At 43.1% G+C, this 27,103-nt stretch overlaps 1 protein-coding gene across 2 annotated transcripts in view; it reads left to right on the top strand.

Annotated features, from left to right (window-relative positions):
• CLPB (ClpB homolog, mitochondrial AAA ATPase chaperonin) overlaps positions 1–27,103 on the top strand; it is a 253,530-nt gene that overhangs the window by 31,359 nt on the left and 195,068 nt on the right. The gene's annotated exons all lie outside the window — the stretch shown is intronic.

Genomic DNA, 27,103 nt, shown 5'->3' with positions numbered 1-27,103 from the left:
CCCGATCCACTGCAGTGACAATGCTGGATCCTTAACCCACTGTGCCACCACAAACTTCATAATATTCTAAATCTTTGTTGTCATTTCAACAGTCTTCACAGCATCTTCACCAGGAGTAGGTGCATCTCAGAAACCACTTTCTTTGCTCATCATAAGAAACACCTCTTCATCCATTAGAGTTTGATCACGAGATTGCAGCAATTCGGTCACATCTAAGGCTCTACTTCTAGTTCCTATAAAAAGAAAACAAAAAGGTATTTCTAGTACTTCTGCAGTTACTTCCTGCACTGAAGTCTTGAACCCCTCAAAATCATCCACGAGGGCTGGAACCATTTTCTTCCAAACTCCTGTTCCTGTTGCTATTTCGACCTCTTCCGATGAATCACACATGTTCTTAACGGCATCTAGAATAGTAAATCCTTTCCAGAAGTTTTTCAGTTTACTCTGATCCAAATAAGGATCAATATCTACGGCAGTTGTAGCCTTATGACGTGTATTTCTTAAATCATAAAACTTGAACGTTGTGATTACTCCTTGATCCATGGGCTACCGAGTGGATGCTGTGTCAGCAGGCAGGAGAACAGTATTAACGTCACTGCGCATCTCCAGCAGAGCGCTTGGGTGACCAGGTCATTGTCAACAGCAGAAATGTTTTGAAAGGAATCTTTCTTTTTTTTTTTTTTCTTTTTTTTTTAAGCAGTAGATCTCAACTATGGGCTTAAAATGAGCAGTAAACCACGTTGTAAACAGATGCACTGTTATCCAGGCTTCGTTTTCCATTTATAGAGCAAGGCAGAGTAGATTTAGCATGATTCTCAAAGGGCCTAGGATTTTCAGAGCGATAAATGAGCACTGGGTTCAACTTAAAGCCACCAGCTGCATTAACCCTTAACAAGAGAGTCAGACTGTCCTTTGAAGCTCGGAAGCCACGCAGTGACGTCTCTGGAGCTATGAAAGTCCGAGACGGCATCTTCTGATATAAGGGCTGCTGCGTTGAAAATCTTTTGTTGAGTGCAATCAGCTTCATTAACCATCTCAGCTCGATCTTCTGGATAACTTGCTGCAGCTGCTGTGTCAGCACCTGCTGTTTCACCTTGCACTTTCATGTTGCGGAGATGACTTCTTTCCTTAAACCTCATGAACCAACCTTTTGTCAGCCTCAAACTTTGTCTGCGGCTTCGTCCCCTCTCTCAGCCTTCACAGGATTGAAGAAAGTTAGGGTCTTGCTCTGGCTGAGGCCTTAATTTAAGGGAACTCTGTGGCTGGTTTGATTTTTATTCTGGCCACTAAAATGTTCTCCATATCAGCAGGAAGGCTGATTTACTTTATAAAAAATCATTCATGGAGTTCCCGTCGTGGCTCAGTAGTTAACGAACCCGACTAGTATCTAGGAGGATGCAGGTTTGATCCCTGGCCTCACTCAGTGGGTTAAGGATCTGGCTTTGGCGTGAGCTGTGGTGTATATTGCAGACGTGGCTCGGATCCTGAGTCACTGTGGCTGTGGTATAGACCAGCGGCTGCAGCTCTGATTCAAGCCCTAGCCTGGGAACCTCCCTATGCTGTGGGTGCGGCCCTAAAAAAAACCAACCAACCAATCAACCAACCAAACAAACCATTCATGTGTTCACTGGAGCAGCACTTTTGAGTTTCTCCAGGAACTTTCCTTCGCATCCCAGCTGTGCTAACTGGAACGGAGCCTAGATTTCGTCCTCTCTCCGCTTTTGACACACCTTCTGCACTGAGTTCATCATTTCTAGCTTTGGGTTTAAAACGAGAGACACGCAGCTATTCCTTTAACTTGAACACTTAGGGGCTATTATAGGTTTTGTTCGTGTTTTCGTTTTCTTTTTTTTTTTTTAGGTCCACACCCATGGCCTATGGAAGTTCCCAGGCTAGGGGTCAAAGCAGAGCCACAGCTGCCAGCCTACACCACAGCCACAGCAATGCCAGCTATGAGCCGAGTCTGTGACCTACCCCACAGCTCCCAGCAATGCTGGATCCTTAACCTGCTGAGCAAGACCAGGGATCGAACCCGCATCCTCATGGATACTAGTCAGATTCCTTTCCACTGTGCCACAGCAGGAACTCCCTATTATAGGGTTATTATTTAGCCTAATTTTAATATTATGTTTCAGGGAATAGGGCGGTCCAAGGAGAGGGAGAGACATGGGGAATTGCCAGTCAGTGGAACCATCAGAATGCATAGAACGCACAATTAAATTTGCTCTCTTATATGGGTACGGTTTGTGGCACCCCAAAACAATTACAATAGTAACATGGGGAGTTCCTGTTGTGGCTCAGTGGGTTGAGAATCCAACTAGTATCCGTGAGGATGTGGGCTCCATCCCTGGCCTCACTCAGTAGGTTAAGGATCCAGCGTTGCTGCAAGCTGCGGCATAGGTTGCAGATGTGGCTCAGATCTGGCCTTGCTGTGGCTGTGGCGTAGGCTGGCAGCTGTGACTCCAATTTGACTCCTACCCTGGGAACTTGCATATGACATAGGTGCATCCTTTAAAAAGAAAAAGAAAAAAAAAAAATAGCAACTTTAGGAGTTCCTGTTGTGGCTTAGTAGGTTTCAAACCTGACTATTATCCATGAGGATGCAGGTTCGATCCCTGGCCTCACTCCGTGGGTTAAGGATCTGGTGTTGCCATGAGCTGTGGTGTAGGTCACAGATGCAGCTCGGATCCCCTGTTGCTGTGGTGTGGTGTAGCTGATTTGACTCCTAGCCTGGCAACTTCGATATGCTACAGGTATGGTCCTAAAGAGAAAAAAAAATAGTAGCATCAAAGATCACAGGTGACAGATTACCATAACAAATATAGTAATAATGAGAAGGCTTAAAATATTGCCAGAATTGCCAGAGACACAGAGATGAGAAGTGAGTACATGCCGTGGAGAAAATGGTACCAAAAGATTTGTTTCACGCAGGAACCATGAGGTTGTGGGTTCAACCCCTGGCCTCACTCAGTGGGTTTAGGATCCTGCGTTGCCGTGAGCTGTGGTGTGGGTTGCAGATGCGGCTCCGATGTGGTGTTGCTGTGGCTGTGGTGTAGGCTGGCAATGGTAGCTCTGATTTGACCCCTAGCCTGGGAACCTCCATATGCCAAGGGTGTGGCCCTAAAGAAAAAGACCAAAAAAAAAAGGCAGTGCAACTTTATTTTCTCCTTTTTTAGCGTCTCTCAAAGTCATCAGACTACATAAAGCGATCGTTATAACACTGTATCATTGGGTGTTAAAGGGAGGTGGTGGTTTGCAGTTACGGCTCTGGGACCCGCCGTGGCAGCAGGTATTGTAGCTCTTTCCCTCGTCTTGTGCAGTTTCTCTTTGGGAGATGGGAGCTGCCAAAACCCCAAGATGGGTTGGTCCTAACAGAGGGTGTGAGGGGATCTGGAGTGCTGTACAAGGAGGGTTCAAGGAAACCTTATGCACTCTGTCCGATACGCGCATCTTCGTCTCTATGGTGGCCTCTGCTGCAGACTTTGATTTCATGCAGGTGAAAACTGACATCTCACCTCCAGCCCATGCTCGGAAGTCCTGTCCGATGCCTGACTTGGTATAATGCTGTGTGAACCCAGGTGCTCTCCTGTGCTGACCAGAAGTGCAGGGACAGTAATGCCTTATGGAGGAACTTTTGACCAATGAAGGACAGACTTAATAGATAAATGTTTTCTCCTTTCTTTCACTCTTGAGATGGCTCAAATTTGGTCGCATTTCCTCAGGGTTCTAAGTCATGTGGGATAGAGCAACTAGTCACTTGTGGTGGCTGCCTTGGTAATGCACCCCTGTGTATGTATACAATGGAATACTACTCAGCCATGAAAAGGATGAAATAATGCAGCAACACGGGTGGACCTAGAGACTCTCATACTAAATGAAGTAAGTCAGATAAAGACAAATACCATATGATATCACTTGCATATGAAATCTAAACTATGATACAAATGAACTTATTCACAAAGCAAAAACACATTCACAGGCTTAGAAAACAAACTTTATGTTTACCCAAGCGGAAAGGGGTGGAGGGATAAACTAGGAGTTTGGGATGAGCAGATACGAACTACTACTAAACTATATAGTGTACAGAATAGATGAACAATAAGATCCTACCGAATAGCACAGGAACAGCATTCAATGTCTTGTAATAAATGATAATGGAAAAGAGTCTGAAAAATAGTATCTATAGCTGCATCTATCCCTATCTATTATCTCTCCATCTGTCTGTAACTGACTCACTTTGCTGTACACCAGAAATTAACACACGATTGGAAATAAACTATACTTCGCTGTTTGGCTTTTCCTTTTCCCCTCGTGCACTCTCTCTGTCACTCCCCTCTACCCCCCGAAATGGCACTCCCAAGGAAACTTGCCTATAAAGCTTTGCCTCAAGCTCTGTCTTCAGGGAGTCTCAGCCAGACAATTCCTTTGTTTCATTTGATATATTCTCAAGTGATTTCTTTAAATAAGGGAGGTATGACAGATGCAATTCCTCACATGTCTGAAAATGTTTCTGTTCTACCTTACACTTGATTTTGTTTGGCTGGTTGTAAGATTGTGGATTTAAAGTAATTTCCCTCAGAACTTTGAAGGCGCTACTGGGTCGTTTTCTTTTACTTTCCAGTGCCGTTAATGAATCATCTAAACCTGAAGCCAGTCTGATGTCGTCCTTTGTGGGGCATCTGCTTCTACCCACCCTCTGCTCTGGCAGATTTAAGAATTTTCTCTTTGTTCTTAAGTTTTTGAAATTTCACTGTGATCTATCTAGAGGTGGGGCTTTTAATTCTTTTTTCTGGGAATGTGCTGGACCTTTTTAATATGCAAACTTGGTTTTTAACCTCCAGGAAAAGTCTTCCTTTTTATTCTTCAGTAATTTCTTGCCTTTGGTTTTCTCTTTAAGACGTTCTTTTTATTAGAGGTGATACCTCCTAGATTAATCTCTTATTTCTGTTATCTTTCTCCCATGTTTATGATCCCTTGCCTTTGTTGTACCCCTGGAGAGATTTACATGAATTTATCTGCTACTCTTCATCGGACTCATGAAAAATTGGGCAAAAGAGCTCATTATTGCCTTCTGACTGTTCCTTTTTTAAAAAATAACTTCTCCTTATTCCATTATCTTGGCCATTCTCTTCTATTTTGCAGGCTGTCTTCACATGTCTGGTTATCTTTATGTTTAAGAATAAAGCCATAAAGATCAGACGTGGGAGGTTGGAGTGCCTGCACTAGTCTTGTTTATTGGCACTCTTCCTTGGTACAGCAAATCAGACCTCTTTCCCTGGGGTCAGTACGTATTCATGGCTCGGTTACGGGGGCTTCAGCTTCCCTGTCCTAGAGACAGCTACAGAAGATTGGAGCAAAGAGTAACTTTCCATAGGGTAGCTGTAACATCAGTCACATGAGGTCCAGCATGTGACCAGGGCTCTAATATTTGGGGGGGGTCCTTTGTACCACCCTGCACTCCCACTTCCAGACTCTTACCCATCAAGAAGAATCTTTCTCTCAGTCCTGCGCTCTCAAAGCTATTGCATCAAAAAGAATTGCTTATAAGTCTTTGGCTTATTTCTCCCAGTACTTAGTTTCAAGGTCTATCATTTGTTTAAGGCACATAATCACAGACAAAATTTAGGAAATAATCTCTCCCTAAGTAATTCAGAGATTGGCCTAGGAGGGACCCTCCTCACTATTTTGCTCATCACATACTTGATGCTCAATCTGTACTTGTTTTGTCAATGACTGTTTAGCTGGAGATGCTTAAATCACACCTCTTCCCCCTTTTAAATTATAGTTGATTTACAATGTTGTGCCAATTAAATAACAGGATACATTCCAGAGAGTGGAGCAGTATTTATTATGCAGATAATATTATGTCTACAGTAGACAGATTGTATCTACAGAGATTGAGAAGTAGTTAGAGCCTCTTGCTGAATGTTTGGGAGAGAGAAAAGACAATTGCTAGGAAGTCTATGGACGTCTCAATCTCTCTGACCTTGCTTCTGAAAGGATAGAGCATGTAATGGCACAAAATGTATACAGAGCATTTTTTGTAAGACTGAAATCAGAATCAACATGAATGTTTAAAGGTGGAGGCGTCATTAATGGATGAATATTATATAGTCTTTAAATTATGTGGATTTCCCCTTGTGGCACAGTGGAAACGAATCTGATTAGGAACCATGAGGTTGTGGGTTCATCCCTGCCCACTCAGTGGGTTAAGAATCTGGCTTTGCCGTGAGCTGTGGTGTGGGTCACAGATGCGGCTCAGATCTGGCATTACTGTGGCTCTAGCTCTGATTGGACCCCTAGACTGGGAAGCTCCATATGCTCTGGGTGTGGCCCTAAAAAAAAAGCAGAAAAAAATTATGACTATGTAAAAAGCTGTATGCTTATATAAAGACTAAAGAAACATGAAGACATAAAAATAATTTCTGGGTTGGATACTTGACCTTAAGAGTGAATTTTAAATTATTTTCCTTTTTAATGACATTCTGAGCTGGTTCTGTTAGAAATACTGAAGACATAGCCTTCATCTCTCACCCACACTTGTGCAAATTTTTTGACAGATAGACAGCCAGAAAATCTTAACTGCAAGACAGCACAGAGAAGCCACGAGCAGGTTGTTTGGGCTTGTCTGAGGTCTGTCTGCATGCTCGGAGCTGTGGGTGGCATGACATTTTTTCTGCCTCTTTCCTCTCTTTCCCCAACTTCTCTCTTAGAATAAAGTGAGATTATTGCTTCATGTTTCCAACTATACAGGAAACATTATCGTGGTTTCTGCCCAGAAGTCTGCCAACCTGGTCAGTTGGCAGGAGACGTTCCTTTGGTACCAGAATGGGCACTCGGGATCCTTGGCTCTTCTCTGTCTCCCCAGGTGCTGCCTTCCTCTTCTTTCAGTGACAGAAATGACCCTGGTGGGTCCTGGCCCTTTTCTCTTACATATAAATCTTAGAAGCGTCTCAGCAAGTTTCATGAAAACTCTGTCGAGATATTTATTGCAATCACATTGAATTTGCAGATCGTCTCGGGGAGAATGGACTTGTTTATAATGTTCCTGGAGGGATCTTGAAGAACTTTTGGTGTATTTCTTCCCAGGGACTTGCTATTCTTTGACAAAACTGTATTTTTAAAACATTTAAATTATATTTCATCATTATTTGCTCCTGGTATATAGAAATTCCAGTGACTTTGGCCTATGAGATAGAGTTTTTCAAACGCAGTTAGCTTTTTTTGCCGTTGGAGTATTTCAGTACCATACATATTTCCCTTCTCTCCCTCTAGTTCTACCCACACGATCTTCAATCCTGTCTCCACTTTAAAATAGAAAAAGGAGAAGAAAATCCCTAGAGCTTGTCACTAAAATGAAATTTATAGCAAATTCATGAGATAAAGTCTTTTCCTAATCATGATCCATGAATTTGGTTAACAACTTAGTGATTCTCTTTCTGTGTAATAAGGCAACTGCAGTTTTCAAAGCATTAAGGCTAATATTAACTTCAAACATTCTCTTGGGTTTCAGGACACTTCTATCTAGTGCTGATGGGGAAACGTTGTCCAGCTACCTATCTTAAAAAAAACAAAAACAAACTTGCAGGCACGGTTATGTAAAGTTAAGGGTTATAAGAAAAAAAGGAATCAGTAGAATTAGATAATACTAAAGTTACAGTTGAAAGGATATCCAAGTACATCTTGGTAGTTACTAAAAGAGTTAGAGCTGTGGGCGTTCCCATTGTGGCTCAGCGGTTGGCGAATCCGACTATGAACCATGAGGTTGCGGGTTCGATCCCTGGCCTCACTCAGTGGATTAAGGATCCGGTGTTGCCGTGAGCTATGGTGTAGGTTGCAGACATGGCTCGGATCCTGCCTTGCTGTGTCTCTGGTATAGGCCAACAGCTACAGCTCCGATTCGACCCCTAGCCTGGGAACCTCCATATGCCGTGGGAGTGGCCCCAGAAAAGGCAAAAAGAAAAAAAAAAAAAAAAGAATTAGAGCTGTTATTGCCTTGTATTTACAGCCCTTGTTTCAGGTTTCATGATGCAAGTCTTAGTCCAATTTTTCTTTTGGACACTTGCCATATTTATAGTTGTGTTTTGTATAGTCTGAATTTGCTTTCTGTAGTTGAGCAAACATCTTAGGAAGTCATTTGTAATTTATTAAAGTACTTTCTGTGATGTTCTATAGAGCAAATGGAAGTTTAATTATTTTTTATTAAACATATCCTTTGCCTGCCCATGGAAAAAAGAAACGAAAAGAAATTCACGTGACTTTGGTTATCATCTCTATAGTTGTAAGAATTTCTAACAATTTATATGTACATCCGTTTGGGCTTGTTATTGTCAAACAATGGTATTTTTGTGTTTTCCTTTCCAATCCTTATACCTTAGTGTCCTTTTTTCTTTCTTGTATTGTGTTGGCTAGAATTTCCAATACCCTGGTGAATAACAGCAGTGATGGTGGGTGGTCTTGTGCGCTGCCGTCGGTTTCAGAGGGATGTTTCCCAAGTTCCCCTGAGGAGGAGGTTTCGCGGTGTGTGTTTGCTTTTGGTTTTTTTTAATCATGACTGAGAGATGGGTTTTTATCAAAAGGTGTTTCTGAATCAGTTGACTTGATACTTTTTTTTCTGTTTTAATCAGTTAATGTGATACACATTTGTGGATTTTCTAGTATTAAACTAGCGTGGCATATGTGGGTTAAATTCAGTGGTGTGATTGTTACCACATTCTTAGACTGGATTTGCTAATGTTTTAAAAGATTTGCGTCCATATTCATGAACGGAACAGGCTTATCATTCTCCTTTCTTGAGATGTCTTTGTCTGGTTGGTAAACCATGACTATTCATCTCTTCTCCTTTGGGCGTCTGTTTACTTCTAGAATTTTGCTGCTATAAACATTCTTATAGCTGCAACTTGATAAATACTTTGGAACACATTGCCTTGTCTTAAAGGTAAGTGAACATTCACTTTGATGAACTAATGATAATATCTTGAGATTTTCTATTGATTGTGTTTATGGTTGTCTTTTTTTTTTTTTTTTTTTTTTTTTGCCACAACCATGGTATGTGGAAGTTCCAGGGCAGAGATCAAACTCATGCCACAGTTGTGATCTTTGTCACAGCTGTGGCAACACTGGATACTAACCTGCTGCACCACATGGGAGCTTCTAGGCATCATTTTCCTTAATATATGAGATCACTTGTTACTTTCTAAAAAAAGTAATAGATTTTAATTTTTAGAACAGTTTTTAATTTATAGAAAAATTGAGATAGTACAGAGAATTCTCATATACCCTCTGCACAAAATTTCTCCTGTTACGAAAACCTTACATTAGTGTAATACATTTGTTACAATTAATAAATTAATATTGATACATTATTAACTAAAGCCCCTAATTTATTCAGATTTCTCTAATTTTTACCTAATAAGCTTTTTTTTTTTGCTCTAGGAGTCCATGCAGGATACCACCATACTCTTAGTTATTGTGTCTCTTCAGAAGGCCATTGGCTGTGACATTCTCAGTCTGTCCTGGTTTTTGATTACCTTGATAGTTTTGAAAAGTATTGATCTGGAGTTCCCGTTGTGGCTCAGCAATAACGAACCCCACTAGTATCCATGAGGATGTGAGTTTGATCCCTGGCGTTGCTCAGTGGGTTAAGGATCTGGTGTAGGCGGGCAGTAGCCACTCCAGTTTGACCCCTAGCCTGGGAACTTCCATGTGCTGTGGGTATGGCCTAAAAAGCAAAAAAAAGTACTGTTCAGTTATATTGTTAGGATGCCCCCAAGAATACTTTATCTGGTATTAATATAATTATGTATGCCTTTTTTTTTTTTTTTTTTGCTTTTTAGGGCTGTGCCCACAGCATATGAAGGTTCCCAGGTTAGGGGTCTAATTGGAGCTATAGCTGCCAGCCTATGCCAGAGCCACAGCAACACCAGATCCGAGCTGTGTCTGTGACCTACACAGCTGACAGCAATGCTGGATCCTTAACCCACTGAGTGAGGCCAGGGATCAAACCCACAATCTCATGGTTCCTAGTCGGATTCATTTCCACTGTGCCACAATGGGAACTCCTCTGCTTTATTTTGATTAATGTTTTTGAGACATATCTTTTTCAATTTTATTTTCAGTTTGTCTGTGTTGTTATGTTTGAAGTGAGTTTCTTAGAGACAACATATAGTTAAAGCATATATTTAAATCTACTCTGCCAATTCCTTTCAATTGGTTTCTTTAAAAACATTTATTATTGGAGTTCCCGTCATGGCTCAGTGGTTAACGAATCCGACTAGGAACCATGAGGTTGCGGGTTCCATCCCTGGCCTTGCTCAGTGGGTTAAGGATCTGGCATTGCCGTGAGCTGTGGTGTAGGTTGCAGACACGGCTCAGATCCCATGTTGCTGTGGCTCTGGCATAGGCCGGCAACTACAGCTCCGATTGGACCCCTAGCCTGGGAACCTCCATATGCCGTGGGAGCGGCCCAAGAAATGGCAAAAAGACAAAAAAAATATTATTAATACACTAAGACTTGAGTCTGCCATTTTATTTGTTTTTTTTCCCTCTGTTTTTAGTTGTTTATTTTTTTTTCTTCCTGTGGATTATTTGAAAATTTTCTGAGTTCCATTTTTATTTGCAGTTTTTTGAATGTATATCTTTGTATAGACTTTTGAAAGATTGCTCTAAATAGTACATATATATGTATACACAACTTACAACAGTCTATTGGTATCATCATTTTTCTAATTTGAGTGATATACGGAAATATTACCGCCTTTTGTATCTCTTTATACTCTCCCAGTTATAATTGCCTTATATCTTCCTTCTCTATGTAGTTAGGACCATGTCAGAGTTATAATTTTTTTGCTATGACTATCAAACAAAATTTATAAACTCAAGAAGGAAGGAAAGTTTTTATTATCTGTGTTTTTGCTTACCATATTTCTTCTTCCTTTTTGATGTAACAAAATTCTTTTTATTGTTTCCATTCTGTTTAGAGAACTTCCTTCAGTCATTCTTTTAGGTAGGTCTGCTGGAGACAAATTCTCTTCATTTTCCTAGATCCAGGAATGTCTCCATTTCTCCTTCATTCCCTATAAATACTTTCTCTGCATATAAGATTCTGGATTGGCAGTTCTTTTCTTTCAGCACTTAAAAAATACTGTGCCACTTTCTTCTAGCCTCCATAGTTTCAGGTGAGAAATCTGCTGCCATTCAGCTGATTTTCTTCTATGAATAAGACATCATTTCTTTCTTATAAAAAGAAGTTTGTCTTTAGTTTTCAGAATTTTGACTTTAATATGTCTTAGTGTGTATTTCTTTGAGCTTACCCTATTTGGAGTTTCCTCAGTTTTTTGATTCTGCGGTTTAATGGAAAAGTTTCAGATGTTATGGCTTTAAGTGCTTTTCAACCCCATCCTTTTGTTCCTTTCCTAGGGCTCCATGACACAAATGGTACAACTTTTGCCCCACAGGTCTCTGAGGCTGTATTATTTTTTTTCTTCAGTCTATTTTGTATTGTTGTTCAAATTTTGAGTAGTTTTTTTTTTTTTTTTTTTTGCCTTTTTGCTTTTTTAGGGCTGCACCCTGGAACTCCAAATTGAGTAATTTCTGATATTCTATTTTCCAGTTCACTGATTCTCTGTCCTCTCCATTTTGCTATCGAGTCCATCCACTGAGGGTGTTTTTTATTTCAATCACTGTGTTTTCATTTAAAAATTTTTCATTTGGTTCTTTATGTCTTTTATATCTTTGCTGAAACATTCTGAGTTTTTTCCATTTGTTTCAGGTGTGTGCGTAATTGCCTAATTTTTACAGTGGCTCCTTGAAAATCTTTGAAGTCTTTGTCAGATAATTCTGAAGTCTCTGTCATATCAACATTGGCGTCTATGAGTAGTCCCCCCGCCCCTGCCACCATAGGCTTGAGATATTCCTAGTTCTTGGTATGTGTTACAGACTGCATATGTGTATCTCCCCCAGATTCATATATTGAGGCTCTAACGTCCACTCCCCACCCCCACCACAGTCTGTTGGTATTTGGAGACTGGACCTTTGGGAGGTAATTAGGGTTTGATGAGGTCAGTGAGGCTGGTGCCCTGATAAGATTTAGCAGAGGACTTGCTCCCTCTCTCTCCCCACATAAGCCCAGAGGAAAGGTGAGGATATAGTGAAAAGCTGGTCATCTACAAGCCAGGAAGAGAGCTCTCAGCAGAAGTTGAACTGGCTTGCACCTTGATCTTGAATTTCCCAGTTTCTCGCACTTCGAGAAATAAATTTTGGTTGTTTATGCCACCCAGTCTGTGGTATTTTGTTATGAACGTCTAAGTGGACTGCTATGGTATGACCAGAGGTTCTCTATTTAAACTGAGAAAATTTGGGTATCATGTTATGAGACTGTGGATCATATCCAAACCTTCTGTTTATCTGGGTTGAGTTTATGTGTGTGTGGGAGAGAGACAGACAGACACTGCTCTAGCGGGAGTAGGGGAGTGCTACCACCTCGGTACTGCCAGGTGGTGTTAGAAGCGGAAGTTTCCCATCCAGCCTCTGTCAACACAGGGTGGGAGTGGAAATCCAAACTCCCCATGTGGGCGCCACTGATCTCACAGTAGTGGGGGTGGGGAGTGGAGCCTTATCACCACCCAGCAAGATGAGAGTCCCAGATCACTCCTGTCTTCTCTGATGCCATCCTGGCAGGAGGGACTGGGGGGGGTCTCATGGCAGCCTTTGCTGGCATGAGTGGTAGTGGAACCACAGTTTTTTTTCCTTAGTGTTTGGCTAGATTCAGCAGTTAGTGTCTAAGAGTTTTCTGTTTTTCTGTGCTCTTTCCTGGTGCTTTGACCAGAACGAACAGCCTTTTTTTGGGACTATTTTTGTCTGTGTCTGCTGGCATTTTAAAATGGCTGGACTCTTCAGCACCCATTCTGGGATATGTAAGGGAGAAATGAAGTGTAGGAACTTGACACTGTGTTATTCCTTAGGTCCTAAGGCCCCCAGCTGGTCTGACGTCTTCCCTCCATCTTTCAAAGTCTTCTGTTTATTTTACGCATAACTTCTTGTGGTTTTAGTTGTAGTTACCAGGAGATCCAGAGAAAAGTAAGCTTTACTCCATCTTCCTAGAAGTGGAGTTCCCATACGTTGAATTTTTAATTTTAGTTATTTTGAACTTACTTCTTAAAAGCCTATTTCTATTTTTTTTTTCTTTTTCAAATCTGCTTGAAAATTCTTTATGGTTTCTTATTTCATATGTATATGTATTTAAAAGACTTTCTTCTGTTTATTTAAACGTACAGAACATGTTATATAAACACTGATAGTTCTACTTTGGGAATTTCTTCTGAGTCTATTTCTGCTGGTTCTTGTCTAAGGTACATTATTTTTGCATATAGTTAATTATTTTTCATTGTGAGTCCATTATTTTCCTTTGAATTTTATTTGTGAAACTTTATAAAAGGGTTTCCTATTGAAATATAACTACATCAGTAAAGTGCACAGATCTTTTTTGTTGTTGTTGTCTTTTTGCCATTTCTTGGGCCACTCCTTTGGCACATGGAGGTTCCCAGGCCAGGGGTCTAATCGGAGCTGTAGCCACCGGCCTACGCCGGAGCCACAGCAACGTGGGATCCGAGCCGTGTCTGCAACCTACACCACAGCTCACGGCAACGCCGGATCCTTAACCCACTGAGCGAGGCCAGGGATCGAACCTGCAACCTCATGGTTCCCAGTCGGATTCATTAACCACTGAGCCACGACGGGAACTCCCCAAGCACACAGATATTAAGGGCTCATTGAATTTTGGCTTATGTGTACATCTGTGGAACTATCACCCAGGACAAGATAGAGAACATTTCTAGCATCCCAGAGGATGCTCTTCCCAATCAGGACCTATACCAGCAGTAGCTGCTCTTCTGATCTCTGTCACCATACATTCATTTTGCCATTTTTGAATGTCATATAAATGGAATCATATAATTTGTACTTTTTACATGTCTGGCTTATGTCACCTAATATCATGTCTTTGAGACTCATCCACGTTTTTCATGTATTAGCAGTTCATTAGTTGTCATGGTTGTTAATGTTTCATATATTTATTACATATACATTCTTAAAAATCCTATGATTCCTTTGTCAGATATACCTACTGTAAATATTTGCTGCCAGTATATACTTTGCCTTTTTCTTCTCTTAATGGTATCTTTGGATGAACAGGAGTTATTAATTTTAATGAAATCCAGTATATCAGTTTTTTCATGTTTTGTTAAAACTTTTCCATCTATATTTTCATCTAGAAACCTTATTGCTTTGTTTTAGAATCCACATTTAAACCTATGATCCCATCATGGTGCAGCAGAAATGAATCTGACTAGGAACCATGAGGTTGTGGGTTCAATCCCTGGCCCACTCAGTGGGTTAAGGATCTGGCATTGCCGTGAGCTGTGGTGGAGGTGACAGACACAGCTCAGATCTGGTGTTGCTCTGGCTATGGTGTAGACCGTCAGCTACAGCTCTGATTCAGCCCTAGCCTGGGAACCTCCATATGCTGCGGGTATGGCCCTAAAAAGACAATGAATGAATGAATGAATGAATGAATAAAGCTATGATCCCTTCTAAATTAATTTTTGAATGTCGTGAATAAGGCGTCAAAGTTCATTTTTTAAAAACCTGGTTATTCAATAAACCCATCTATTTAAATGACCTCTGGTAAACTGCAGTCGAGCCTTTGTCATGAATCCCACACATAAATATACGTGTGGGTCTGTTTCTGGACTTTCTATGCAGTTCTTTTGGTTGATTTGTTCTGTTTTTATTGTTGCCGTTATTCCCAGCGGAGTAATAAGAAAAATTGCACAAAGGAAAAATGAATCAAGTCCTCCTGTCACTTCCTCCTCTGAGGTAAGCACATCATGACTCTGGGAGGCATCTGTCTCTCCTCCATATGCCTTGACAACAAGCGTGTGCTCACACACAGCGTGCAGCTACACAGTCTCAGTGACATGGGGAGATGCTGACTTGGAAGCTGAACAGAGTAGAATTTAAATGTTTATGCACCAAACAGCGACAACAATAATAATAACTAAAAGCACTTGGCATGTGCCAGATGCTCTCCAAGTGCTTCACATGCGCAGTCGGCACACAGTGGAGCTAGAGTTCAAACCCAGTCTCTCTGGTTCTAGAGTCCATGCTAGTAACCAAAACTAGAACAAGACACGTGAACACGGTGCTTTAGCTCTGCGAGTTAGGATTTTGCTATTTATCCCTTGCTCGCCACCATGCGCTGTTCTGACGATTAGGGATGAGTTCCTCCCAGCCTCCAGGCCTTTTCGGTCCAACAGACAGTTTCTCCATGACCCACTGCTCAGGAGTTGCTCTCCAATCTTTAACTCTCAGCCCAAGCGTTCCTTCCCCGTGAGGTCCGCCTGACTTCCTACACAAGGCTGGCTTCCTCTGCCAGGATCTCCTAACTCCCTTTCCTGTGCACTCCCTTCTGGCACTCAGCATGTATGTACTGATTTCTGGAATAAGTTTATTTCCCTCGTCTGGAGGTCTGTCTTGTTCACCTCAGATGCCCAGAACGACGCCCGACCCACCGTAGGTGCCCGTGAGAGTCTTGAGCTCTAGCAAACCAGCAGGGCACCCAGGTCAGGAGGGAAACAGCCTGAAGATCCTTCTCTCTCTCTTCTAATGGGGATGCAGCAAAGGTGCTAGAATCAGACAGACAGCCCTGAGTTAAAACACTGACTCGGCGACCTGTAAAGAGTTGGACTATGACTCAGCATTATGAAATCTGGTTTAGCTCATATAATATTGGGTTGAAAATACTACGTTGTACATTCAAGAGTGCCTGACACATAGTAGGTACTCCATAGTTAAATGAATTAATTGAGCATTTTCGGGAGAATTAAAAGTGAATTTTTAGAGAGTTCCTGTTGAGGCTCAGCAGGTTAAGAGCCTGCCTGACTGATATCCATGAGGATGAGGGTTCAGCCCCTGGGCTCGCTCAGTAGATTGATTAAAGGATCCAGTGTTGCCATGAGCTGTGGTACAGGTCACAGACGCGGCTCACATCCAGCGTGGCTGTGGCTGTGGCGGAGGCCAGGAGCTGCAGCTCTGATTTGACCCCTTGCATATGCTGCAGGAGCGGGCCTAAGGAAAAAAAAGAAAAAAATGAATTTTTAAAAGATTCTTAACCTCTCTGTACGTCTGTTTTCTAATCTATAACATAAGATCGTACATATCTGCTGGGATTATTGTGAGAATTCAAGGACATAATCGATGCAATGCACGGAACCCAGTGTCTCGCATGCAGTAAGTGCTCAATAAAGGGTAACTATGGAGTTCCCGTCGTGGCGCAGTGGTTAACGAATCCGACTAGGAACCATGAGGTGCGGTTCCATCCTGGCTGCTTAGTGGGTTAAGGATCTGGCGTTGCCGTGAGCTGTGGTGTAGGTGGCAGACACGGGTCGGATCCCGTGTTGCTGTGGCTCTGGTATAGGCTGGTGGCTACAGCTCCGATTAGACCCTGAGCCTGGGAACCTCTATGTGCTGCGGGAACAGCCCTAGAAAATGAAAAAGACAAAAACACACAATAAATAAATAAAGGGTAACTCTGATTCTTACCGAAGCTCCCTCTGGGGGCCCGGGGCACAGTGCTGTTCCTCGGTAGGTGACGCCTAGTGTTACCGCCTTGACCTGAGCCTGGTCCTGCCCAGTTCCTCCTAGGTCAGGCCTGGCCTCGGGTGCTCTCCCAAGTTCCAGAGCTGGGGCTTCTCGGACAGAGTGGTGCCCCTGGCCACCACAAGCCACCGCAGCTTCAGCCTTGGCGCTTTCCTGCTCTGGCGTGATCCTTCCTGGTTCCATCCAAACCGTAGGGACACCCCTGTGCATTTCCTCAGGAGACCAGGAACACTGCGACAGAGCAGAAGGAATGGATTGGAGAGGGAATTCGAGAGGTCTGTCCAGCAGGACTTTATGCCCAGTGAGATGTCCAGTGGGGGGGAGGAAGTATCCACTGTCTAAGGCAGTGGTTTTGCCCGGCGGAGCACATTCGGCAATGTCTGGAGACATTTTTGGTTGTTACTACTTGGTAGAGGGGGTGTTATTGGCATCTAGTGAGTAGAGACCAGTGATGCTGCCAAATTCAGTGCCCAAAACAGCCCCCTGACGGTAAACAGTTACCCAAGCCACCGTGTCAGTAGCACCGAGGCTGAGATGCTCTGGTCTAGGATCATTCTTGAGAATTACCAGGGCATTCGGGACACCAGGAAGAGCTGTGAGGGGGTTCCCATTGTGGTTCAGCAGGTTAGGAGCCTGACATGGTCTCTGTGAGGATGTGGGTTCGATCCCTGGTCCCACGCAGTGGGTCAAGGATCTGGCGTTGCTGCAGGCCACAGTGTAGGCCACAGACATGGCTTGGATCTGGCATGGCTGTGGCTGTGGTGTAGGCTGGCAGCTGCAGCTCCACTTGGACCCCTAGCCTGGGAACTTCCATATGCTGCAGGTGTGGCCTTAAAAAGACGAGAAAGGGAGAGGAAAGGAAGAGAGAGAGGAAGGAGCTCTGAAAAACCTGCCACACGAGCCTGTCAGTGCAGTGTACACCTCAAGGCTCAGATAAGTCTGGGGAAAACCCTACCCAGGACTGTCGGATTCTCTGAAGTCACAGAAAGAGAAACATCCTCACAAATCGTTATTTCTGCAGCTTACACTATTTATGATTCCAATATGCATCGTTAATACTGGTGCTGACGGTATATGCAGTTATTAATCACACTGCGGATTTAAACACAGAATGTATGTCGAATTAGCTAGAAATGCTCAAAGGATTATAATCTTCCAGTTCGACTAAAGATCCCTTGAATTTCTCTGTAAAGCAAAACAAAACAAAAAACCAGTAACGGAGCCAAGGAAAGGACTGGGCTTCTGCCGTCTGCTCTTGGCCATAACAAAGGAAGCCATCAGACCCCCTGCCTTTATTTTTGCACCTGCTCACACTGAAGAAAATGGAAAATCAGGAAGCAGATGAGGACTCCTGCTCAGCAGGAAGCAGTGGGGCCAGAAGACCCGGAAGAAAGGGGAGAGATGGTTCAGAACGTGGGCCCGTCAGATCTCTCCCGCCGCATGCTTCAGTCAGTAATCCTGCAAAGGGCTCTCCAGTCCACTTCGCCAGACGCCCAGGTGGCATCCCCTCTCACCTACCAGGAGTTTCGGAGACACCCCGGCTGATCCCGTGGATGTTGTCCTGGAGGTCTTGTCCACTCTAGCGGGAATCCCAACCCGAGAAAGTCCTCGCGTCGTGCTGTCAGGCCTGATGGACGACGTGGGCCCTTCGCCTTCTGGGTCTCAGAGTTTCAGGCTGCAGGTCCTCATCTCTGAGCCGTCGGGTACCTGGGTGCTGCTCCCTGTGAGAGAGGCCTTTCCCGGGGGAGCCTGGAGCACCTCTGGCCGTCGTGCTTGTCTCTCTTTACCCCTGCCGGTATCTCTGGCTCCGACCTCCTGGCAGTTCTGTTACTTGCAGCAAATTCTTCTCTGCCCAGTAAGGGGAATATTTGTCCTACCCACAGAGTGTTTTTCTGACTCTTGTTGAAATCCGGCTTTGTCACGAGGGTTTAGTGGTAATTGTTGGATCCAATGGTTGGCTAGCAGCCTTCCTCTGCTTCTGTTTCTCTGTTTCTGTTAAGGTATGGTGTGAATTTTAAAGCTTATAAAAGCTCCTTGCAAAGGCTCAAAGCCCCCCTGGAATCACTCCTAAGTTTCTATTTTCTGTCTTCCAGAATGCTTCTGTTTTCTAGAGAAATGTTCAGAGCACACGTCCATGGAAATAGCCTAGAATCTAATCAGCATTGGAAATTACTCCACCTTTAAAATCTCAAGGTCCACTAACCTAACCTGTTTTCTGACCACACCCCTCTGTCTGTCTTTTACTTTCTTCCTTCTCCTACACATCGTTGACCTAAAACAAAGAGACCGCTAGATAGTCCTCTAGCAAAGATGGGTTTATTTGGGATCAGCAGAGAATTGCAGTTTAGTGTCTGCAGCAAGTGGCAGGCCATGTGCAAGACCCCACAATGCAAAGGAAGGAGAACTCTTTTGTAGAGGGGAAAAGGCAGTCGGGAGAGCTATAGCAGAGTCCCTGGCGTTTTGTTGGCTGAGTCCTTGCCAGGGAAGAAGAGGGGGCTTCTGCTCTTGTCACAGTGTGTGAGAGCTCCCCCTAGCGGTCTCCTGTCTCTGCTTAATGGAGTTTCTGTTGAATTTTTTTGCAGCCTCCCTTGATCTCCACAGATCAAGGATGCTGCCTGAGTTCAGGCGTCTGCAGGTTGGCCCAGCTCCCTGCAGCAGCCACACCACTCTGCCTGGACCAGCTCTTCCAACTCTCCTGCCCCTTTCATTGCTACACATTCCAGGTTTTTTTCCAGGAGTCTTTCTGACCCTCTGCACCACAGAAGGGTTGGGAGCTTGCCTGCTCTAGAAGCTGTCTCAGCTGCACTCTATTCCAGGATATCAGCCTGCTCTTTTCCTTCTGCAGTTGGTCGGAGGCCCCATTGTTCTCCGGTAGCCATGGTAGCCGAGCACCCCCTCTTCTATCTCATCACGGCCCCACCACTCCTACCTGGAACATAGACCCAGACACCTAAGATACTAGAGAAGCAACTGAAGTTATTGTCACTGTAGAAAAAATATCAAGGTTAATATTTTTAATTATTTTTTTCAAGTCAATGTGTAGAAGAATGTGGAGTTTTGCGTAGGCTGGCACTCTGTAATCACACCTCGTGAGCTAATATTTTAACGACACCTCCTGGATAATAATTAGCCATCTCGGCTCCTTACTTGTCATCTGAAAAGTAGAGTCACTGTTCCAAGCTTACCAGACACTGTGTTCTCCTCTTTTTTCCCCCAGTAACTGAGATATTAATAGTCTTCATTTGAAAAATGCTCCTTCCATCCACGCTGAAATTTCAGCCGTGTACCGAATTTCCTGAGTCTTATCAGATGTACTTTGGGTGTAAGAGCAGACTGAAGTATAGTCACTAAAATTGTTGTCCAATTTTTGGTTTAAATGTATGTTTGAATAGACTGTGGATTCAGCTGGAAGAATCTGGCTAATAGCAGCGTTTTGGTAAATAGCCTATATTTTCTTCTTAAAAGCCTAGTATAAAGATCCATCCTCTAATGGTTTCTTTTTATTTTTAAAAGTGTAAAATAAGAGAAAATAGAGACTCTTAGCCAGCTCTGGCTCATCCCTACATGGGGCTTTCCCGACAGTCTTTTCAGCGCAAATTTAGACACTGCTCAGTGATTTTAATGTTTGAATGTTGGGAGATCTGGGTAGGCTCATCGAAATGTCAACTTGTGATGAGGTTATGCTCCATTTCAGGGGACCCCTAGTACCTGAAGCAGTGCTGCTGCCTCACTGGGAACCACTGCTCTAGGGACCCACTTAAAGGACCAAGGAGGGAGAAATAGACGTATTGCCTAAGGCTCCAAAGAAGGCTGGATCGCAGAGAGCCAGACTGGTGGGTTGTTATAAACCCCCCAGACTCCATGCTCCTCCTCTTCCCCAGCGACTGCTGAACTGTAATAGAGAGAGCAGGTGACCACCATCAGGAGAGTGGCATCTGAGCCACACCAACAGGACAAACCAGCGTGTTCACCCACTCTCACCCCTTCCCTCCCTCCTGTCTCTGGCAACCACCAGTCTGTTCTCTGTCCTATGACCTTGATTTTGGTTTGTTTCGGGGGGAGGGGATCTCACCCATGAGAGGGTTTGGTATTGGTCTCTCCGTTGCACGTATTTCCTTAGGGAGTGCCCTCTAGTTCCAGCCACGTTGTTGCAAGTGGCAGGATTTCATTCTTTTTTTTTATGGCTGAAAACAGTACATACATATCACGACTTCTCTATCCGTCCATCCGTCAGTGGCCTCTTAAGTTGCTTCCATGTCTTGGCCATTGTAAATAACACTGCGGTGAACATGGGGGTGCAGGTATCTTTTTGAATTAGTGTTTTTGTTTCCTCCAGATAAATATCCAGGAGAGGAATTGCTGATCATACGATAGTTCTATTTTTAATTTTGTAAGGAACTTCCATACTGCTTTCCACGGTGGATGCAGCAGTTGACATTCTCACCAACATGTAAAGATTCCCTTTTCTCACCGACACGGGTTTTTTTGTCGTTGTTGTTAATAGCCATTCTAACAGGTGTGAAGTGATACCTCTTTGTGGTTTTTACCTGGGTTTTTTTACCCAATACAGTTTATTTATTTTAATTAAAAAAGTTTTTTTTGTCTTTTGTCTTTTTAGGGCTGCACCCATGGCACATGGAGGTTCCCTGGCTAGGGGTCCAATTGGAGCTGTAGCTGCCAGCCTACACCGGAGCCACAGCAATGCTAAATCCGAGCTGCATCTGTGACCTACACCACAGCTCATGGCAGCGCTGGATCCTTAACCCACTGAGCGAGGCCAGGGATTGAACCTGCGTCCTCGTGATGGATACTAGTCAGATTCATTTCCACTGAGCCACGACAGGAACTCCTTAATTTTTAATTATAGTTGATTTACAATGTTCTGTCAATTTCTGCTGTACAGCAAAGTGACCCAGTTACACACACACACACACACACACACACACACACACACACACAGATTCTTCTTCTCGCCTTATCCTCCATCATGTTCTATCACAAGTGAACACATATAGTTCCCTGTGCTATGCAGCAGGATCTCATTGCTTATCCACTCCACATGCTATCGTTTGCCTCTACTAATCCCAAGCTGCCAGTTCATCCCACTACCCCTGCCCTTGGCGACCACACGTCTGTTCTCCATGTCCATGAGTTTCTTTTCCATACATAGGTTCACTTGTGCCATATATTAGATTCCACATGTAAGTGAAGTCATGCAGTATTTGTCTTCCCTTTCTGACTTAATTTCACTTAGTATGAAGTCTCTACTTCCATCCATGTTGCTGCAAGTGATATTATTTTGTTCTTTTTTATGGTTGAGTAGTCTTCCGTTGTGTATATAAACCACATCTCCTTTTTCTTTTTTCTGTCTTTTAGGGCCACACCTGTGGCACATGGAGGTTCCCAGGCTAGGGATCAAATCAGAGCTATAGCTGCTGGCCTACGTCACAGCCACAGCAATGCCAGATCTGAGCCATGTCTGCAACCTGCACCACAACTCATGGCAACACAAGATCCTTAACCTGCTGAGCAAGGCCAGGGATCAAACCCACAACCTCATGGTTCTAGTCAGATTCAGTTCCACTGAGCCACAACGGGAACTCCATATACCACATCTTCTTAATCCGCTCATCTGTTGATGGACATTTAGGTTGTTTCCATGTCTTGGCTATTGTGAATCCTGCTGCAGTAACATAGGGATGCATGTATCTTTTTGAATGAAAGTTTTGTACAGATATATGCCCAGGAGTGGGACTGCTGGGTCACATGGTAGATCTATATTTTGTTTTCTGAGGTACCTCCATACTGTTTTCCATAGTGGTGGTACCAGTTTACATTCCCAACAACAGTGTAGGAGGTTCCCTCTTCTCCACACCCAGTGCAGCATTTGTTATTTGTGGACTGACTAATGATGGCCATTCTGACTGGTGGGAAGTGGTACCTCCCTGTAGTTTTGATTTGCATTTCTCTAATAATTAGTGATGTTGAGCATTTTTTCATGTGCCTATTGGCCATCCGTATGTCCTTTTGGAGAAATGTCTCCTGCCCATTTTTCAGTTGGGTTGTTTGGGTTTTTTTTTTTTTTTTTTTTTTTTTTTTTTTTTTGCTGTTGAGTTGTATGAGTTGTTTGTATATTTTGGAGATTAAACCCTTGTTGGTTGCATCCTATTTTCTCCCATTCCATAGGTTGTCTTTTGGGTTTTTTTATGGTTTCCTTTGCTGTGCCGAAGCTAGTAAGTTTGATTAGGTCTCATTTGTTTATTTTTGTTTTTATTTCTATTGCTTTGGGAAACTGACCTAAGAAAACATTTGTATGGTTTATGTCAGGGAATGTTTTGTCTATGTTCTCTTCAAGGAGTTTCATGGTGTTTGTCTTATGTTTAAGTCTTTAAGCCATTTTGAGTTTATTTTTGTGCATGGTGTGAGGGTGTGTTCTAGTTTCATTGATTTGCATGCAGCTGTCCAGTTTTCCCAGCACCACTTGCTGAAGAGACTTTTTCCCATTCTATATTCTTGCCTCTTTTGTCAAAGATTAATTGACCGTAGCTATCTGGGTTTATTTCTGGGTTCTCTGTTCTGTTCCATTGGTCTGTATGTCTGTTTTTGTACCAGTACCACACTGTCTTGATTACTGTAGCTTTGTAATATTGTTCAAAGTCTGGGAGAGTTAGGCCTCCTGCTTGGGATTTTGTTTTTTTGTTTTTTGTTTTTTGTTTGTTTGCTTGTTTTTTTGTTTTTGTTCCTCAGGATTGTGTTGGCAATTCTGGGGCTTTTATGGTTCCATATAATAAATTTTTGGATTGTTTGTCTAGCTGTGAAAAATGTCGTGGGAGATTTGACAGGGATTGCATTGAATCTGTAGATTGCTTTGGACAGTATGGCCATTTTAACAATATTAATTCTTCCAATCCAGGAGCATGGAATATCTTTCCATTTCTTTGAATCCTCTTTAATTTCCTTGATTAATGTTGTATAGTTCTCAGTGTGGTTTTGGCTTGTATTTCTCTGATGATTAATGATGTCAAGTGTCTTTTCATGTATCTCTATATGTTCTCTGGGAAAATGTCTGTTCAGGTCCTTTGCCAATTTTTTGATTGGATTGATGTTTTGTTTAGGCTTGGATTGTTTGAGTTTTTGCTAAGTTATATCAATTCGTTATATATATTTGATATTAGTCCGTTATCAGATATGTGACTTGTAGTTATTTTTCTCCCATTCAATAGGCTGCCTTTTCCTTTTGTTCATGGTTTCTTTTTAGTGCTTTTTGGTTTTTGCTCTTGTTGCTTCTGCTTTTGGTATCAGATTAAAAAACCATCACCAAGACCTATATCAAGGAACTTACCACCTATATTTTCTTCTAGGAGTTTTGTTTCAGGTCTCATTTTCAAGTCTTTAATCCATTTTGAGTTAATTTTTGAATATGGTATAAGAATTGGTCACTTCCCTTCTCTTGCAGTGGCTGTCCAATTTTCCCTGCCCTACTTTGTCAGAACAATTGACTGTATGTGTTGTGGGTTAAATTTTGGGCTCTCTTTTCTATTCCTGTGATCTATGTGTCTGTATTTATGTCAGTATCATACTGTTTTAATTACTGTAGCATTGTAATATAGTTTGAAATGCCTTCAGTATTCTTCTCTCTCCAAGTACTCTGGTTATTTAGGGTCTTTTGTGGCTCCACACAAATTTTAGAATCATTTGTTCTGTTTTTATGAAAAATGCCATTGGAATTTTGATAGGGATTATATTGAGTCTGTATATTTCTTTGGGTAGTATGAACATTTTAACATATTAAGTCTTCCAGTCCATGAATACAGAATCTTTCCATTTATTTGTGTCATCTTTAATTTCTTTCACTAGTGTCTTAAGGCCTTCAGTATACAAATATTTTACCTCCTTGGTTAAATTTATTCCTTAAGTACTTTATTCTTTTTGATGCAATTTTAAGTGGATTGTTTTCTTAATTTCTTTTTCTGCAATATGGTACTTTCTTATATTTTCCATCTCTTTGTTGAAATTCTCTTCATTCATTCTTCTCTCCAGTTCAGTGGGCATCTTTATGGCAGTTACTTTGAATTCTTTATCCCGTAAACTACTTATCCCTGTTTCATTAAGGCATTTTCCCTGAGATTTTATCTTGTTCTTTCATTTGGAGCATATTCTTCTGTTTCTTCATTCTGTTTGACTCTGTGTTGGTTTCTATACAGTATATGAAAAACCACCCCTCCTCGTGTAGGAGTTGAACCGTGTCATTCAACCCTGCCCCAGCTCTTGGTTGTTTCTCAAATCTCGTGCTCATCTGGGTAGCCCAGTGTAGTTGTAATAGCGCCCAGTAGTTGATGATGTGCCAAGACCTGCCAGTGTTGCACAGAGGGGATTCTCAACACCTGGATTCAGGCTGCCTTGGAAGCCAGACCCTCAGGGAATAGCTTTTCAAAGTATGCAAGTACATGCAGTCCTGTGGGGTTGCAGGTGTAAACCCATTGGCCACCAGTGCCAGGCAATCTGGAAGTTCCCCCTGGGTGGCATTGGCAAAAACTGGGCTCCAGGTGAATGTATAAGCACTTTTCTCGAAGATACTGGAGAGCTGGAGCAGTGTGGTGGGATAGTGCCAAGACCATGTCCACAGACTAAGTTCCTAGGGAATAGCTCTCTAGGCCCCTGGATGTGTGCAAACCTGAAGCCTGCCCCTCAGGATGAAGCTCCAGGACAAAGCAGTCTCCTTCACAGAAAGACTAGGGGGTATGCCTCAGTCTGCTGTCTGTGCAGTGCCCTGGGGGTGGTAGCCTGCCCAGAACCATCTCTCCAATTGCCATGGTCCTGTGGGACCCAGGACTGCAAACCCCTCTGGCCGTCAGAGCCAGGCAATTTGGGAATGTTCCTTTGGGACAGCTGCAAAACCCCAGGCACTATCCCTGCAAACTGGAGTACCAGACACAGAAATCTCCCCTCGGGGAGATACTCTGGAGCACCGCAGGGGGCGAGAGAAGAAGCACCCACCCTCAGAGGTCTCAGGAGAGGCTCTCAGGCAGCCGCTAGATGCTGTTTAACTAGAAGTCTGTCCCTCAGTCCTCACGATGATTAGCTAATAGGCCTCCTTCACAGAAAGACTGAGTTCCTGGATCTGCTTCCTTCGCCTGTGCCCCCGGGGTGGCAGCTGTTTAAGAACTCTTTCTCCATTTGGTTATAGTCCTATGGGACCCAGGAGTGTAACCCCTACTACCTACCAGAGCCAGGGGAGGTAGAGGTGTCCCCTGGCAGCAGCCACAAAAATCAGGGCACCAGGCAGCGGTATGAGCTTCTTTCTGGGTGTTGCCGCTATAATCTCATGGAACCAGGAACACAGATTCCCCTGGTCTCCAGAGCCAAGTGATCCGGAGGTGTCTCTTGGACAGCAGCTGCAAAAATAAGGGCACAAGATGCACATAAAACTCTTTTCCAGAAAATACAGGTGCTCTAGGGCGCAGCAAAGGGGCAGTGCAAAGATGGCGCCCCCTCGTGTCTGTTCCTGGGAGTGTTCCAGCAGGCCGCAAGGTGAGTGTTGAATTAGATGCCTGCCTCTCAGGCCAAGGTTTTTTGTTTTTTTCCTTCCTTCCTTTTTGTCTTTTTGCCATTTCTTGAGCCACTCCCGCAGCATATGGAAGTTCCCAGGCTAGGGGTCGAATCGGAGCTATAGCCACTGGCCTACACCAAAGCCACAGCAACGCTGGATCATTAACCCACTGAGCAAGGGCAGGGATCCAACCGGCAACCTCATGGTTCCTAGTCAGATTCGTTAACCACTGTGCCACGACGGGAACTCCCTTTTTTTTTTTTTTTTTTTTTTAATGTATTGAAGTATAGGTGACTTACAGTGTTCCTTCAATTTCTGCTGTACAGCAAAATGAGTCATACACATACATACATTCTTTTTTTCATACTCTCTTCCATCATGTTCCAACCCAAGAGACTGGACAGAGTTCCTGTGCTGTACAGCAGGACCCCATTGCTTGTCTATTCTAAATGTAATAGTTTGCATCTACCAACCCCACACTCTCCATCCTTCACTCCCTCCCCTTTCCTTCTGGGCAACCACAAATCTGCTGTCCATGTCGTGATCTGTTTGTTTTGTAAATAGGATCATTTGTGCCGTGTTTTAGATTCCACATATAAGTGATATCATATGGTATGTGTCTCTGATTTCACTTAGTATGAGAATCTCTAGTTGCATCCATGTTGCTGCAAATGGCATCATTTAGTCCTTTTTATGGCCGAGTAGTATTCCATTGTGTGTATGTACCACATTTTCTTAATCCATTCATATGTCAGCCAAGGTTTTAATATAAGCAGGTGAGCCTCCTTCACTTTAAGTCTTCCCTAGGCCAGGTGAGTCCCAACATGTGAACTCTTTAAGAGCAATTTCTCAGACTGCTACCATCTTATGGGTCTTGGGACATGAGTCCTGATTTCA

Source organism: Sus scrofa, chromosome 9 (genome assembly GCF_000003025.6).
Source record: "Sus scrofa isolate TJ Tabasco breed Duroc chromosome 9, Sscrofa11.1, whole genome shotgun sequence".
Lineage (NCBI taxonomy): Eukaryota > Metazoa > Chordata > Mammalia > Artiodactyla > Suidae > Sus > Sus scrofa.
Note: the sequence above shows the minus strand (reverse complement) of the source record. Positions and strands in the feature narration are given on the sequence as shown.